Source organism: Ochotona curzoniae, unplaced genomic scaffold, assembly GCF_017591425.1.
Source record: "Ochotona curzoniae isolate NIBS_2020 unplaced genomic scaffold, NIBS_Ocur_1.0 contig_4792, whole genome shotgun sequence".
In the NCBI taxonomy this organism is placed as follows: Eukaryota; Metazoa; Chordata; class Mammalia; order Lagomorpha; family Ochotonidae; genus Ochotona; species Ochotona curzoniae.
This window is the reverse complement of record NW_024466389.1, coordinates 12,960,988-12,976,879: the sequence shown is the minus strand read 5'-3', so window position 1 is coordinate 12,976,879 and position 15,892 is coordinate 12,960,988. Positions and strand designations below refer to the sequence as shown.

Genomic DNA, 15,892 nt, shown 5'->3' with positions numbered 1-15,892 from the left:
TTTTTAGAAGCTTGAGAGACGTCCCTGTCTGCTGGTTTACTTTCCAGATACCCACTATAACCAAAAGCTATGGGTGTTTGAACATGCTTAAAATTAGGAGCTGGGGACTTAGTCAAGGTCTCCCCATAGGTGGCAGAAACCAAATTAAAATGTGTATATATATATATTTAAAGATTTATTTGTTTTCATTGGAAAGGGAGATACACAGAGAAAAGGAGATACAAAAAGATCTGTCCTCTGGTTCACTCCCACAATGGCCAGAGCTGAGCTGATCCAGCCAGGAGCCTGGAAACTCTTCTGGTTCTCCCACTCAGGTGCAGGGTGCTAAGACCTTGGGCCATCCTTGACTGCCTTCCCAGGCCATAAGCAGGGAGGTAGAAGGGAACTAGAGCAGCTGGGATTAGAACTGGGGCCCGTAGGTGATCCTGGTGCATTGCAAGGCGAGGGAGGACTTTAGCCACTAGGCCACCATGCTGGGCCCTATTTTATTTTGTTTTTAACATTGTTTACATAGTTGAGTGGATTTGTGCCCAAGTAGGCCTATGATTAGGGTAGGGAGAATTGAGGTATGGAGGAAGGTAGGTGATACAAGTGTTTTAGTACTTCTTTTTCTTCTTCTTGAATCTGTGGCAGGTGGGGTGGGATAAGTTGAAGGCCTGGGGTGAGATCCCCAGCCCTGGAACTGTGACTTATAGGTCCCCTTCCAGGATTGCTCCGGCCCTGGATGTTGTGCTTGCTAGAGGGTGCTCTAATCCAGGCTAATGTGATCTACCCTAGTCCCATCACTTGCAGTGAATGCTGCAGCCTAGCCCAGCCAAGCCTGTCCCTTACACAGCCCATACACATATTGACATGTGCTGTAGCCCTTCCTGGCCTGGCATACAACCAGTTCCAGCTCTTAGATTCAGTGGTGGAAGCAGTAGCCTAGCAGGGGAGTCCCCGAAGTTCTCCTATGGGGTCCTCTTTGAGCCTGGTGCGTATTCCCCTCAGTCTAAGCAATTGCCAACTGGTGTTGCAGTCTGGCTTAGCCCAGACCACCTCCAGTCCCAGTTCCTGCTGGCAGATACAACGGCCTAGCCTAGCTTGGCCTGCTACCAATCCAGCACTTAAGTAAACTGGCAGATGTTGTAGTCCTGCCCTGTGCCCCGTTGTGGTTCTCATGCATGCCAGTGTGTGCTTTAGACTGGCCTACTCCAGCCTACCCTGAGCATATTAGGTGCTATTGCCCAGCCTTGGCTCGCCTGCCCCCCAGCACTGGCTCTAGTGCTCACCAACAGGAGCTATGGCCTAACAGGAACTTCCCAAAAGTTCCCTTACTAAACCCATTCTGTGCCTCAGATGTGGGTGCCAGTGGATTTTGTGGTCTAGCCTGGCATGGTTCACTCACAGTCCTGGTCTTTGTGTGTACCAGCAGGTGTTGCAGCTTGGCTTAGCTCCCCAGTCTGCTCCCAGCTGTGGTCCCGTGAGTGTGAGTTCTGTGGCTGTGCCTGTCATCAACCCCAAAAAAGCCATACAGAATCCACCACTGTCTCCAGTTATCTTATGCTCTGATGAGTTTTGCAGCCCAACTTGAAGCGGCCTGTCCCTGCTAGACATTGTCTTTTTGGTGACTGAGAATATTATTTTCTTTTTGGATGTTGTATCTTGAGTCTTTGAAGTTTTACTAACTTAAACATTTTAAGCTCTTTAAATCACTCACATTACTGTATAAAAATTCGACTAGAATAATAAACACTTGTTTTAAGAGGAAACTTAATTTTTTTTTTTTTTATTGTTGCTTACATTGTATTATGTAGTACAGTTTTATAGGCGCTGGGGATTCCCCCCACCCCTCCCATACCCTTCCCCCCATGGTGGATTCCTCCACCTTGTTGCATAACCATAGTTCAAGTTCAGTTGAGAGGAAACTTAATTTTTATATTAAATGATTGATTATAAGTTTACATGTAATAAAGTTCAAAGCAAATTTTAGATTCGTGTCAGTAAAGCTAGGGGAATTTAGAGCATGTTCTGAGTTAAACCTTATTACTTTATTTAAAAAAGAATTAGAGAGAAAGGGAGAGACAGTAGAAGAAAGAGATCCTTCATCTACTGGTCCACTCCCCGACTGACAGCAATAGTTTGGGCTGTGACAAGCCAAAGCCAGGAGTCTGGAGTTTCCTCTGGATCTCCCATGTAGGTGCACGGCCCCATTTTCCGTTGCTTTTTCTAGGCCATTGTCAGGAAGCTGCATTTGACATATAAAGTAATATCAGCTATAGAGTCTAGTCTCAGGTGGACAACAGGACAAAGTGCTGGAGGACTGAGAAGGTGGCCTCGATGGGACAGGGCCAGTCCAGAAGACAATAAAACTAATAGAGGGACAGGTGGCGTTCACTCTGGGGACATGCAGCTGTTAGCAGGTCCCAGGAATGGCCATGGCTGTGCTCTGCTCCGCACGCGTGTGACATGAAATAATGTCCACGGATACCACAGGCAGTGGCTTAATGTGCTGCTTCTCAGTACTGACCCCAAGCCTATCTTCTTTTTTTTTTTTATTTTATTTTTATAGGAAAGGCAGAGAGGAAAGAAACAAAGATCTTCCACTCACAGGTTCACTACTCAAATGGCTGCGGTGGCTGGAGCTGAGCTGATCTGAAGGCAGGAGACAGGAGCCTCCTCCAGGTCTCCCATGGGGATTGCAGGGGCCTGAGGACTTGAGGCATCCTGTGCTACATTCGCAGGCCACAGCAGGGAGCTGGATGGGAAGTGGAGCTGCTGGAGCATGCACTTGTAGGCTGAAGATAAGCCTGTTGTGCCACTGGGCCTTCCCTCCTTCCTCCACATCTTCCTACCACAAGCCTATTTTTCTAATACTTGAGCCCCATTATTTATTATGGATATACTGGCTGCTTTAAAGAAACTTTAGGGATGGTTTTTTGGTGCAGTGATTTAAGTCATCATTTGGGATGCCTGCGCCCCGTATCAGGGCATGTTGTTTATATAGTGGCCAGGGGTGTATAACAAATGTGTTACAATTTGTAACCTGAATTTAGGAGATAAGGTGGAGACAAGTTTTTGAAGATGTTAAAAAGTAACCTTCAGGTCAGGTGTAGGATTATTTTCCCTGATTTGTGTGAAACTACTGCTGGTTCATACGTGTTGTTCAGGTTTATACGTGTTGCACATCAGCTACATATGAGCTATTTACTTTTGCAGCCTCTTTAATTCTGTGTTTTTAAATTTATTTGTTGTTAGATCAATTTGATCTTTACTATAGAAAATTACTATCACATGTGTAGTTTTTGATTAATTCATGAAGTATATGTAAATGCTGTACCTGTTCTGAGAGGACAAAGAATTCTAAGTAGTATAAATGGTCTTGAGTACGTTGTTCTCTGCTTTTAATAAGCTGTTTCTATCCCTAGTTAAGTTTCTGTTTAACTTTGGCCATTTGGCATGTGTTCTTGGCTTAATTTGGCAGGAAAGTGCTCGAGGAGCTGCTTTCAACTCCTTATTTCTCCTTTGCCTCAGCTCTGGAATTTTTTATTCATCTCTATTCCTCTAATGTCTAGGTTCATTACCATATTTTTTAATGTCATAAAATAAAGCTCATCTTTGGTTCACCTCCTTCTGCCTGGGCATATCGTGGCAATATGCCACTTTAGTGAAATTCTTTGAAAGGCAGTGAGACTTTTGGCCAGTCTAAGAATTCTTTCATGAAGGTTTTACTTTATTATGCCATTTACAGAGGCGCGTGTATCAGACATTTTAGATAGGTTATCTGCTAATAATCGAAGAAACATTACAAGCTGGACTCCACTTTTACAATTCCTTTTTTAAAATTTTGTTAAGACAAATTTCTCTTTGGAACATTGATTGGAGACCAGAGGGCAGGTTATGTCATGATTTATCATTAGCCATAAGTAACAGTAGGGTGATTAATCATAGAAATATGAAAGGAATCAAGGAAATATTTTACTTTTTTTCTTAAAGGTTTATTTTTATTTGAAAAACAGATTTCAGAGAGGGAAGGAGAGAAAAAGAGAGAGAGAAAGAGAGAGATCTGCTATCTGTTGGCTCACTCCCCAAATGGCCATAATAGCTGGGATGCCCGCATGGGATCCCAGGCTTAAAGGGGGAGGATTTGAGCTGTTGCTCTGGGCCCTAACAAAATATTTTTCTAAACTTGAGTAAGAACAGCATATATTATAGAGGAGAAATGTCAAAATTAAAGATGCTCGAGTTAAGTATATAGATAACTTAGGTTTGTGTGTCTCTGTGATACAATCTATGGAATTTTACAATTTTTAAAATTTTTATTTATTTTTTATTGGAAAATCAGATATACAGAGAGGAGGAGAGACAGAGAGGAAGATCTTCTGTCCGATGATTCATTCCCCATGTTGCTGCAGTGGCTGGAGCTAAGCTGATCTGAAGCCAGGAGCCAGGAACTTCTTCCTGGTATCTCATGCAGGTGTAGGATGCCAAGGCTTTGGGCCATCCTCGACTGCCCTCCCAGGCCACAAGCAAGGAGCTGGATGGGGATTGGGCAGCTGGGACATGAGCTGGCATGTATACAGGATCCAAGTGTGTGCAAGGCGAAGACTTTAGCTGTAAGGCTACCTCACCATGCCCCATTTTACAATTATTTAGAATATATTTTGCTTAAAGGAATTTAATTTTATTACCAGTTAGACTAATACATTTAATAATGACACTGTTAAAAGAATCAGCAGTCTGTTTTGGAGGTGGTAATGTTTCTTATTAATATCTTTTGAGAAACAACTTTTAAGATATATTTGTTTTATTGGAAGTCAGATTTACAGAGAGTGGGATATACAGAGAGAAAGATCTTTCATCTGCTGGTCCACTCCCCAAGTGGCCACAACAGTGGAGCTAAGTCAATCTGAAGCCAAGAATCAGGACTTTGGAGCTTCTTTCATGTCTTGCATGTGGGTGCAGAGTTCCACGGCTTTGAGCTGTTCTTGACTGCTTTCCCAGGCCATAAGCAGGGAGCTAGATGGGAAGTAGAGTAGCTGGGATATAAACTGGTGCCCCAGTGGGATGCTGGCACATGCCAGGCGAAGATTTAGCTGCTAGGCTACTGTGCCAGGCCCTTTCTTTTGAAAATTTTGGTTATTTAACTTGCTGTTTAAGAAATAAATTACTGTTTAGTACTATAAGGTATCATGATTATTTTTAACACATTTATGCTTTATAAAGTATTTTTTGTTTCTGTAGCTTTGTGTAATCTAACTAGAAAATCAACCCACTGTCATCATTTCTATTCAATATAGATCTATAAATCTCAGTTACAGTTAGTAGACAAAAAGAAATCATAGAGGTTATAAAAGGGAAAGGTGAGAGCCAACTTATTTCCATGTGTAGATGATATGATTGCATACATTGAGAACCAAAGCTTCTGCTGAGATATTCTTGAAGGTCATACAACGTTTGTCAAAGTTTGATATAAAATCAACATTCACAAGTCAGTAACTTTTGTATTACACAGACAGTGCTATGACTGAAAAAGGATTTGTAAGTTCAGTCACATTCACAACAGCTACAAAACATTTAAAGACATTGGGCTAAATTGAAGCAAGGATGTAAAAGATCTTTACAGTGAAAATTCCAAAAATTATGGAAAGAAATAGATAACACCAAAAAAAGGGGAAAATCTTTTATGTTCATCTATGAGTGGATGAATATCGTTAAAAATGTTCATACAACCCAAAACAATTTGTAGATTCAGCTTCCTCATAATTAAAGTATCAAGGATGTTCTTATATCTGGAAAAATGACCTTAAAATTCATACAGAATCATGAGACCCCAAATAGCTAACATAATCCTAAGCAGTAAAAATAAAGCTGGAAGCATCACAATACCTGATTTTAAAGCATATTATGGAAAAGTTATCAGAACAGCTAGGTACTGGTTAGAATAGACATGTTAACCACTGAGAGAGAACATAATTCCTGGGAATTAATATGTGCATCTGCAACCAGAGGTGTTTGTCAAAGAAGCTAGTCACTCTGTAGAGAAATAATGGTCTCTTTAATAAATGGAGTCGGGAAAATTGGATCTCTGCCTGCAGAAATATGTAACTTATCTTACCTTATATAAAAATAAGCTTATAGGGCTAGTGTGATGGCTCAAGGGCTAAATCCTTATCTTTGCCTTGCATGTGTCAGGAGCTCATATGAGCACTGTTACCTGTCCTGGCTGCTCCACTTCCCATCCAGCCCCCTCTTTGTGGCCTAGGAAAGCAGTTGCGAATGGGCGAAGGTCTTGGGATTCTGTATTCATGTGGGAGACTTAGAAAAAGCTCCTTGCTCCTGGCTTCAAATTGGCTCAGCTCTGGCTGTTGCAGCCATTTGAGGAGTAAACCAGTGGATGCAAGATCTTTCCTCTCTGTTCTGTAAATCTGATCTGTCTTTCCAATAAAATAATAGTAGTAATAATAATAAGAATAATAAAATAAACTTACAGTGTATTAGGAATGTAAAATATAAGACCTAATACCTTTAAATGATTACATTTACTAAATGATAACAGGGGAAACAGTACATGTCAGTGGCATTGGCACAGACTTCTTGGAAAAGACCCAATAGCTCAGCTAATAAAAGCAAGAATCAACAAATAGTATTGTATCAAGCTAGCACAGCAAGGGAAACAGCAAAGAGGCAACTGATAGAATGGGAGAAACTATCTATTTTTTTACACACAGAGAGAAGGAATTACAGAGAGAAAGATGTTCCATCTGCTGGTTCACTCCTCAAGCAGCTGCAACGGCCAGAGCTGAGCCAATCCAAAGCCAGGAGGCAGCAACTTCTTCCAGGTCTTCCCATGCGTGTGCTGCAGGGTCTCAAGGCTTTGGGCTGTCTGCCACTGCCCTCCCAGGCCACAAACAGGGAACTGAATGGGAAGTGGAGAAGCTGGGACATAGACCGGCACCCATATGATATCCCAGTGTGTGCAAGCAAGGATTTTAGCCATGAGGCTAATGTGCCAGGCTAGGAGAAAATATTTGCAAACTGTATATTTAGTAAAGGATTAATATCCAAAATATATAAGAAGCTCAAGAAATTCAGTAGCAACAAAACCGGAAATATAGTTATGAAATGAGTAAAGGGCATGCATAAGAATTTTTCAAAAGATTACGGTAAGACTATTTGAGAAACAGTCTGACTCTATCACACAGACACACACACACACACACACACACACACACACACACACACACACACACACACACACACACACACACACACACACACAGTATCTTCCATCTGTTGGTTTTCTTCCTAAATTCCTGCAGTAGATGGGGCAGGGCCAGGCTTTAGACAGAAACTTTATCTGGATCTCATGTGGGTGGTAGGGTCTCAAGTACTTGAACCATCCATCATCCATTATTTCAGAAATCTGGTTCAGAAATGGAGTGAACAGCTGGGACTTAAACTCCCCCTCTGATATTGGATGTGAGCACCTCAGTGGCAGATCGGGAAAACCCACTACACCACAGTGCCTACTTCACTTTGTCTTTAAAATTTTGTATTAACTTGTTATACTTGGGTACTTTATGGTATCATGTTATTTTTTAATACTATTGTCATGAACTTGAAGTCTTTCCCATAGCAGAAAACCTTAGCACATCTGTCTTCTCCCAAGCTCTCCTTCTGCCTTTTGAATTGCTTCCTTTTTATCTTCTTCCGTCATTTAGCTACTTGCTATCATTATGGATTTATGTATACTTTTCTAATCTTGATATAAAAAGAATCAAGGTATAATAATTTTGAGAGTTACATATGTTTCTGCTATCTCAGTTTTTTGTTCCTGAAAGAAAATGTAAAATAAAATAATCCATCAGTGTTGCAGTTGTATTTTCCAGCGGACTGCCTCCCACACCTCACAGTAGGGTTTGATTTTTTACTGAATGTGATTTAAATCATAGTGATTGCATTGATTTTGGTAGTTTTGAAGAATTAACTCCCAACAGTTTATTATTTTTGGAAGACAGAAATATCAGCTGACTTAATCCTGCCTGCAGCTGGGAGTTAGTGCCCCAGTACAGGTCTTCCATGTGGGTTGGCCTCCAGTATGTAACTGTTCGACTGTTGTCTCCTTCCTGTAGACTGATGATCAGGGGTGGAGTTAGGATTCGAACCCAGGCACTCTGATAGCGGAGTTGTGCATCCCAGTGAGCTTCTTAGCCACTAGGTCAAATGCTCTCTCCCAGAGTTTTGTTTTTAAGTGTGACATTATATAGTATGCATGGCTATTACAGCATTCATAATCATAATTTGAACAATTTAAGTAGTTTTTCAAGGAAGTGAGCCATAATATATATAGTCTAAATTTATAGACTGGTTTTTGGCTTAAAGATTCTATCTCTAGTATTTGTCATTTTTTTATCTCTAGTGTTTGTTATTTTAATAACAGGTATATATAAAATACATATTCACACATCTATGTATGTTTGTATTTTTCTATGTTTCAAATAATTTCATTTGGTTAAGAGTCCAGAAGCAACATTAAAGAGTTAAAATATATGTATAGGATTTGAACCACTTCGGTTTTCTCTATTTTATTGACACTATGAAATTATCTGAGTACATTTAATGCAGTGTTAAATAAAATGTTTACTTTTTAATTTTTAAAAATATTTATTTGGAAGACAGCAACAGAGACGGATGGAGAGAGAGAGAGAAAACTAGTTCAAAGAAAGTGAGCAAGTGCACTATCCGCCACCCCCTGGTTCACTCTCCCGGTGGCCATGGTGGCTGGGGCTAGTCCAGGGCTAGGCTAGCACCGGAAGCCCAGACGTCCACCTTGTCTCCCAGGTAAGTGGCAGGGGCTCAAGTACTTAAATTATCTTCCCCTGCTTCCACAAGCCCATTAGCAGGAAGCTGGAACGGAAGCAAAGCTTCCAATGTAGAATACTGGTGTTGCAAGGAGCAGCTGTAACTCTGTTATGGCACAACACTAGCACCACATTAAAACAATATTTTAAAAAATATTATTTGTTTTTACTTGAGAGGGAGACACAGAGGGAGATAGATCCATCCAGTGGTTCACACCCCAAATGGCTCCTGAGCTAGTCAGAAGTCAGGAGCTATGAGCCTCCTCTGGATCTGCTGTGTGGACCATCCTTTGCTACTTTCCCAGGCTACAAGCAGGGAGCTGGATTGCAAGTGGAACAGCTGAAACTCACACCAGTGCCATATGGAATGCAGGTGTGGCAGATGAAAGCTTAGCCTACTTTGCCACAGTGCTGGCCCATACATTTTAAATTTTTATTGGAAAGTCAGATTTCCAGAGAGAAGAGAGATAAGAGAGCTTCTATTCGCTGGTTCATTCCCCAGGTGGCCACAACGGCCGGAGCTGAGCTCAACAGAAGCCAGGAGCCAGGAACTTCTGGGTCTCCCACGTGGGTGCAGGGTCCCAAAAAGGTCATCGTCTTCTGCTTTCCCAGGCCACAGGCAGGGAGATGGAAGCAAAGTGAAACAGCCAGGATGCAAATCAGTACCCATATGGAATCCTGGCACATGCAGGACAAGGATTCAATCAGTAGGCTACCATGCTGGGTTCACATTTCTAGTATTTAATAAGATAATATTAATAGCTTGCAAACTATTGTAAGTCTAACTATATTAAAAAGTAGACTTAAATAGACTAGTAAGTATATAAGGCAGAAAACTTAGAAAATTAAGTAATAGAAGATGGATAGTATCAACCTCATGTTTTACGTATTTGTTAACATTTTTTATAATTTTTAGCCATTGATATGTTGATTCATTTTAAATAATTTCGTCTAAAGCTTTTTTTGTAGGAATAATGCAATTTTAGCTGTATTGACCAGGTGCTAATATAGCTGTAGATTATTGTCACTTTATTCTGATAAATGATTTCCTTCTCCTTGAGTTAAAGGGAAAAGTAACATTTGGAAAACAGCTTCAAATGCTTTCCAAATGCCAGGTTTTACAGATGGTAGTTGTGGTTGCAATTACTCTCTGGGGAATCTTCTAAGGAAATGTCAGGAAAATTCTGGATCATATAGGATTTTTTAAGATCTGTTATGTACCTTGGGTACTAAACTAAGCTAAAGTGAATTTTCTATATTTATATCTCTTATCATTAACTAATAGTTAAAAATTCATTACACCTATTGTCTATAATTCTTTGACACTTTATTGAAGATTTAATTTGTTACCAGTCTTGGCTGGTCGGCCATGATTCTCTTTTTGCTGATTATGTTCAGAAAGACAAAAGTAGGTATAATTAAGCAGAGTTCGTTAAAACACATTCCAAGGAATGGGCCAAGAGACAGAAAATGTGCTTGGGCTCTTCCTGGTTTGGAGTTTTAATCTCTAAAGCTTAAGGGTGTTGGATGGGGATGTGACCTTAAAGCTCATAATTTGCATTTGTGTGTAGGTGTTCAGCACATGTGGCTATAAATTAGACTTTTCTCATCTGGCTGAGCTTCCACCGTATCAGGATACTGTAAACAGAAGTTTGTGCTACTAAGTAGGCTGTCTGTGGTAGGCCCCGGGCCTGGAGCAGGGTCCTTGGTTTCATCCCTAGCTGAGTGTTGTTGTTCCTCAATAGTGATTTGTGAAGTATTATTGTTTTGTCAGGCATCTTTTTAAAGATTTATTTATTTATTGGAAAGGCAGATATACAGAGAGGAGGAGAGACAGTGAGAAAGATCTTCCATCGATGATTCACTCCCCAAGTGAGCGCAACGGCTGATGCTATGCCAATCCGAAGCCAGGATCCAGGAAATTCTTCTGGGTATCCCACACGGGTGCAGGGTCCCAAAGCCTTGGGCCGTCCTCGACTGCTTTCCAGGCCTCAAGCAGGGAGCTGGATGGGAAGTGGAGCTGCCGGGATTAGAACTGGCGCCCATATGGTATCCCAGCGCATTCAAGACGAGGACTTTAGCTGCTAGGCCACGCTGCCGCCGGGCCCAGAGGCATCTTTTTAAAACATAGCTTTTATTTTATTGTTAATATTGTTTATATAGTTGAGGTGCATCCCTGTGATTAAGGCATGGATCAGGTATGGAGGAAGGTGGGTGGGACAAATGTTTTAGTTTGTTTGTGTATTTATTTGTTTATTTGTTTCTCCTCTGTTCATCTGGGGAGAATGAAAGAGGGCCATTCCTTGCTGTCAAATTTCAGCACCTGAGGAAGAGGGATGATCATTTGCTGGTGCCTTAGAGATCCCGATGTTGGGAAGAGTATTCTGTGGGTGGGACTTGAGTGGTTTTGATAGTTCTGGGATGTCAGCTTTGTTGCACCAGGGTCAGTTTATTGGCTGATCAGGTTCACTTTAATGTGGTCACAGACTCAGACACTTGCTGAAAGGGTTGGCCAAGCGAGTTGTCCAAACTGTGCAACTTTACATCCTCTGATGAGGCACTCCACATCCTCTACTGGCCTAGATGAGCTGGCTCTCCTATGCGTCTAGGCATGCTGTCCACTCAGGTGTCAGCAACTGGGGAGGTCTGGTCCCAACACAAGCACTGCAAACTTGGACCCTACATCTTGTGATTCTCCCTGTGGCCAGTTTGAATCCGGCAATCCAGTGGGGTGGGAAGTGACCCAAGAAACCTCACCTGAGGTAACAGGCTGAGGTGACCTCAGACTTCACCCTCGTGTGTGCCAGCCAGTGCAGGGTCAAGTTTGGTCTGTCACCCACACCAGTCGGCACGTGTACTGGTGGATGCAGCTGCCTGATCATTTCCATCCCCAGCCTCATCTCTCATATGAACTGACAGGTGCTGTGGCCTAACCCAGCACAGCCCACTACAGGTCTTATCTTCAGGCATATCAGTGGGTGACACAGCATATTTGACTAGAGCCCCAGTAACCCTCACCAGGCCCTCCTCTACCCCCAGATTGTGTGTATGATGGCCTTTGTTGCAGCCTAGCCCTGCTCATCCTGCATCCCATCTGGCTCTTGTACATATGAGTACTATGGTTTGACTCAGTCCAGTTCGCCCCAGCCCTGGCCCACACATATGTTGGTGGGTGCTGTTGCTTTGTCCAGCTTGGCCCACCCCCAGCCCTCCTACCTGTGCTCCTACCAGTTGGAGATCCAGTGGTATTGCAGCCTAACCCAGTCTGGCCCACCCCTAGACCCAGCCCATATGCCAGCTGACTTGTGCAGTAACCTTGCCCAGATTGGCCCACTCCTACTCCTAGCTCTCATGCTCATAAGTGGAAGCAACAACCAAGCAGGGAGCCTCTGCAGTTACAGTAACAGGCCTGCTCCCAGCCTGGGTCTTGTGCATGTCAGTGGGTGCTGCAGCCCAGTCTGGGTTGTCCCGCCTGCAGTCTCAGCATTTAGCAGCAAGTGTTGCAGTCTGGCTCAGCCCAACCCACCCCCATTCCCAGCAGGCATTGGCTGGTATAGCAGGCTAGCCTAGCCTGGCCTGCCCCCAACCCTGGCCTCATGTGAACTAATGGATGTGTGGTCCAACCTGGCCTGACCTGCACTTCATCCTGGCTCTCGCACATGCCAAAGTGTGTTTTGGTTTGACCCAACCCAGCCCGTCCCCAGACCTAGCCCATATGTATTGCAATGTGTGATCAACCCAGCCTTGCCTTGCCTACTCCAGCTGTGGCTCTCCCACTTACCAATGGGAGCTCCGACCTAGCAGTCTAGTTCCCCAAGTTCCTGTATCAGGCTGCACACAGCTTCTGATCTTTTGTATAGTGGCAGGTACTGCAGCCCAGCCTGACATGGTCCAATTTCTGCTGTGACTGACACAGGTGCATACTGCAGCCTAGTTCAGTCAGGCATGCCGCCCCGCCCAGACTGAGCTTGTGTGTGCGCTGGCATGTGATACTACTTAGCTCAGCCCAGCTGTGAGTATAGTGGTCCAGTCTGTGGAAGCCCCCAGAAGTCACTCCTCACCTGGGAAATACACTCTCAGTAGCCCCCGCTCCAACATGCTGCCAGATCTCCTTCCCAGGCAATCTTCAGTGCTCTCACTACCCAGGAGCAGCGTTTACTTGCGGGGAAGGCGGGGAGGCTGTGGCTGGGGCAGTGTCCTCCACTATTCTTGCATATCTTTTAAAAAGATTTTTAAAAAAGCAGCTATGCTGGGGTCTGGGACAGTATCCTAGAGACTAAAGTTTTTGCCTTGAATGCTCCACCGGGATCCCATGTGGCCACTGGTTCATACCCCAGCAGTTCCATTTCCCATCCAGCTCCCTGCTAGTGGCCTGGGAATGCAGTGGAGGATGGCCCAAAACCTTGGGACCCAGCACCTGTGTGGGAGACTCTGGAAGAAGCTCCTGGCTCCTGGCCTTGGATCAACTCAGCTTGGGCTATTGCAGCCACTTGGGAAGTGAATCAACAGACAGAATCTTCCCCGTCTCTCCTCTCTGTATTTCTATGACTTTCCAATAATCTTTTTTAAAAAAAGCAACTGTACTAACACCGTAGTATAGTTAACACAAAGTTGGCATTAATCAGGCCCAGGGACCTGGCATGGTGGCCTAGCAGCTAAAATCTTGCCTTGAATGCTCCGGGATCCCATACAGGTGCCGGTTCTAATCCCAGAAGCCCTGCTTTCCATCCTGCTCCCTGCTTGTGACCTGGGAAAACAGTCAAGGACCCAAATTCTTGGTTTCTTGTACCCACATGGCAGACACAGATGAAACTCCAGGATCCTGGCTTCGGATTGGCATAGCTCCAGTTGTTGTGACCACTTGGGAGACACAGAGAGGAAGATCTTTTGTCCGATGGTTCACTCCCCAACTAGCCAACAGCTGGAGCTGAGCCAGTCCGAAGCCAGGAGCCAGGAGCCAGGAACTCATCTGGATCTCCCATGCAGGTGCAGGAACCCAAGGCTTTGGGCCATCCCTGACTGCTTTCTCAGGCCACAAGCAGGGAGCTGGATGGGAAGCGGGGCTGCCAGGATTAGAATTGGTGCCCATATGGTATCCCGGCACATGCGAGGCACGGACTTTAGCCACTAAGCTATGGCGCCGGGCCCATGTCCCATTCTTTAATGACATAGTTGGGATCCCAGTCTCTCTTTTGGGAGTGTATTGGTTACTTTCTGCTTCCTTCTAATATGCACTGAGGAGGCAGTAAGTGATTCCCAAGTGCATGATCTCAGATACTGTCCACATAGAATACCAGAGTTGAGTTCCTGGCTGCTGGCTTAGGCCTGTCCCAGCTCTGGTTGTCAGTTTGTGGGAGTGACCCAGTGACAGACGGTTTTTCTGAATGAATTTTTTTTGCCTTTCAAGTAAATAAAATTTTTAAAAAATGAAAGACTAGAATTACATGTATGCCATGAACTGTTCTTATTTTGCGGAAGAATGAATGTTTTGATGTTGACAGATAAGGACAAAAACATATCAAGATGACTATAATTGTGTTATTGGATTTATTTATAGGATAAGCGTTTGTAAATACAGGGTTTGGAAGAATGGATCCCAGCTTGTTCACCGTTAGGGAGGAGGTGAGGTGGAGTGTAAAGGCTGAGGTGAACGCTGCCAGCTCTTTTGCTATTTTCTTTTTAAATAACAAATGACATAGTTAGGCGTTATTTCAGCAGCTGGAAAACAAGGTGAGCATAAGGGTCACCCTTTCTGCCCAGTGTTTGTGTCCATTTTCTAACATGGGTCACTAGTATTTCCAGTAATTCGGTCAGTAGATGCAAATGAGCTTTTTACAGCGGCCTTAAGAGTTTCCGTGAAGATCACAAACAATATTGAATTGGCACTAAAAACTGATTTGCAGTTTTGCATTTTGAAAGGTGCAGTTTTCCATTTTACTGAGATTTTAATATAAGGCAATCAAGTAAGCCTTGCATTATGTTTTAAGGTTATCTTGGATTGAAATTTATAAAAATGTTTACAAAATACTGAACTTGAGTATATTCTTTGACTCACCTTTTGCTTCTTCAGGAAGTTTAGAAAAATCTCATTATTAACCATCAGTAATATCATTAGACAACCCTCACTGCCACATCATCAAATATTTATGAAGCCAGATGCTGTCACATAATTTTTCTGGTCAAATTTCTGATAATTGGACTCAATCATTTTCTCAACTGCCTAAATAGAAAAATGATTTGCTTTGTGGTGAGATTCTAAATGATCACAAATTTATCAGTAAGAAAATAGAAGAACTGAAAAGATTCTGGTTTCTTAGAGCTTTTGGGATCTAAACATTAGAGAAGAGGCAGAGTTATTAAGGATATTAAGATAAATTTAATTCTGTAAGTATTTATTCAGTGTTAGTTAAGTGTTATGAAGTCAGGAGCGAGAAGCCTCCTCTGCATCCCCTAGGTGGGTGCAGGGCCTCAAGGACTTGGTCCATCCTCCATTGTCTTCCCAGGAAAGAAGCAGGGAGATGGACAGGAAGTGCAGCAGGGGGGGCATGAATTGTTGCCCATATGGGATGCTGTCACCTGGCAGGCAGAAAATTAGACAGTTGAACCACTGCAATGGCCCCATTAGCATATGTGTTTAAGTGTTAAGTGTTAAAAAGGATCTGTCCTCCATGGCCACATGTTCTGAATCAGCAAATAACAGTAGAAAATATTAGAGAAAAATTTTCACATCTTCATGGAAGTTTTTATGTTCTGCTTTTTCTTATTATTCTCTAAGCAGTATTTTAACAGCTACATACTTTTACTATGTTGGGTATTACAAGTAATGTATGGGACGGTTATATGGCTTTTGTATAAGTGTTCACCCTTTTATGTGAAGGGTTTGAGAATCTACACATTTTGATGTTCTCTTAGGAGGCTTTGGTTATTCTGGAACTGATTCCCTGAGAAGAGTGACTGTATTACTTGAACCATGTGGAATTGCTTAACTACCAAACATACTTGAATATCTGGAGTGTCATATAGTTCACCTTGGTAAATGCAGGCTGAGG

General features: G+C 42.9%; 1 protein-coding gene across 2 annotated transcripts in view; it reads left to right on the top strand.

Annotated features, from left to right (window-relative positions):
* Positions 1-15,892, top strand: part of EIF4G3 (eukaryotic translation initiation factor 4 gamma 3) — a 336,540-nt gene that overhangs the window by 91,246 nt on the left and 229,402 nt on the right. The window lies entirely within an intron of this gene.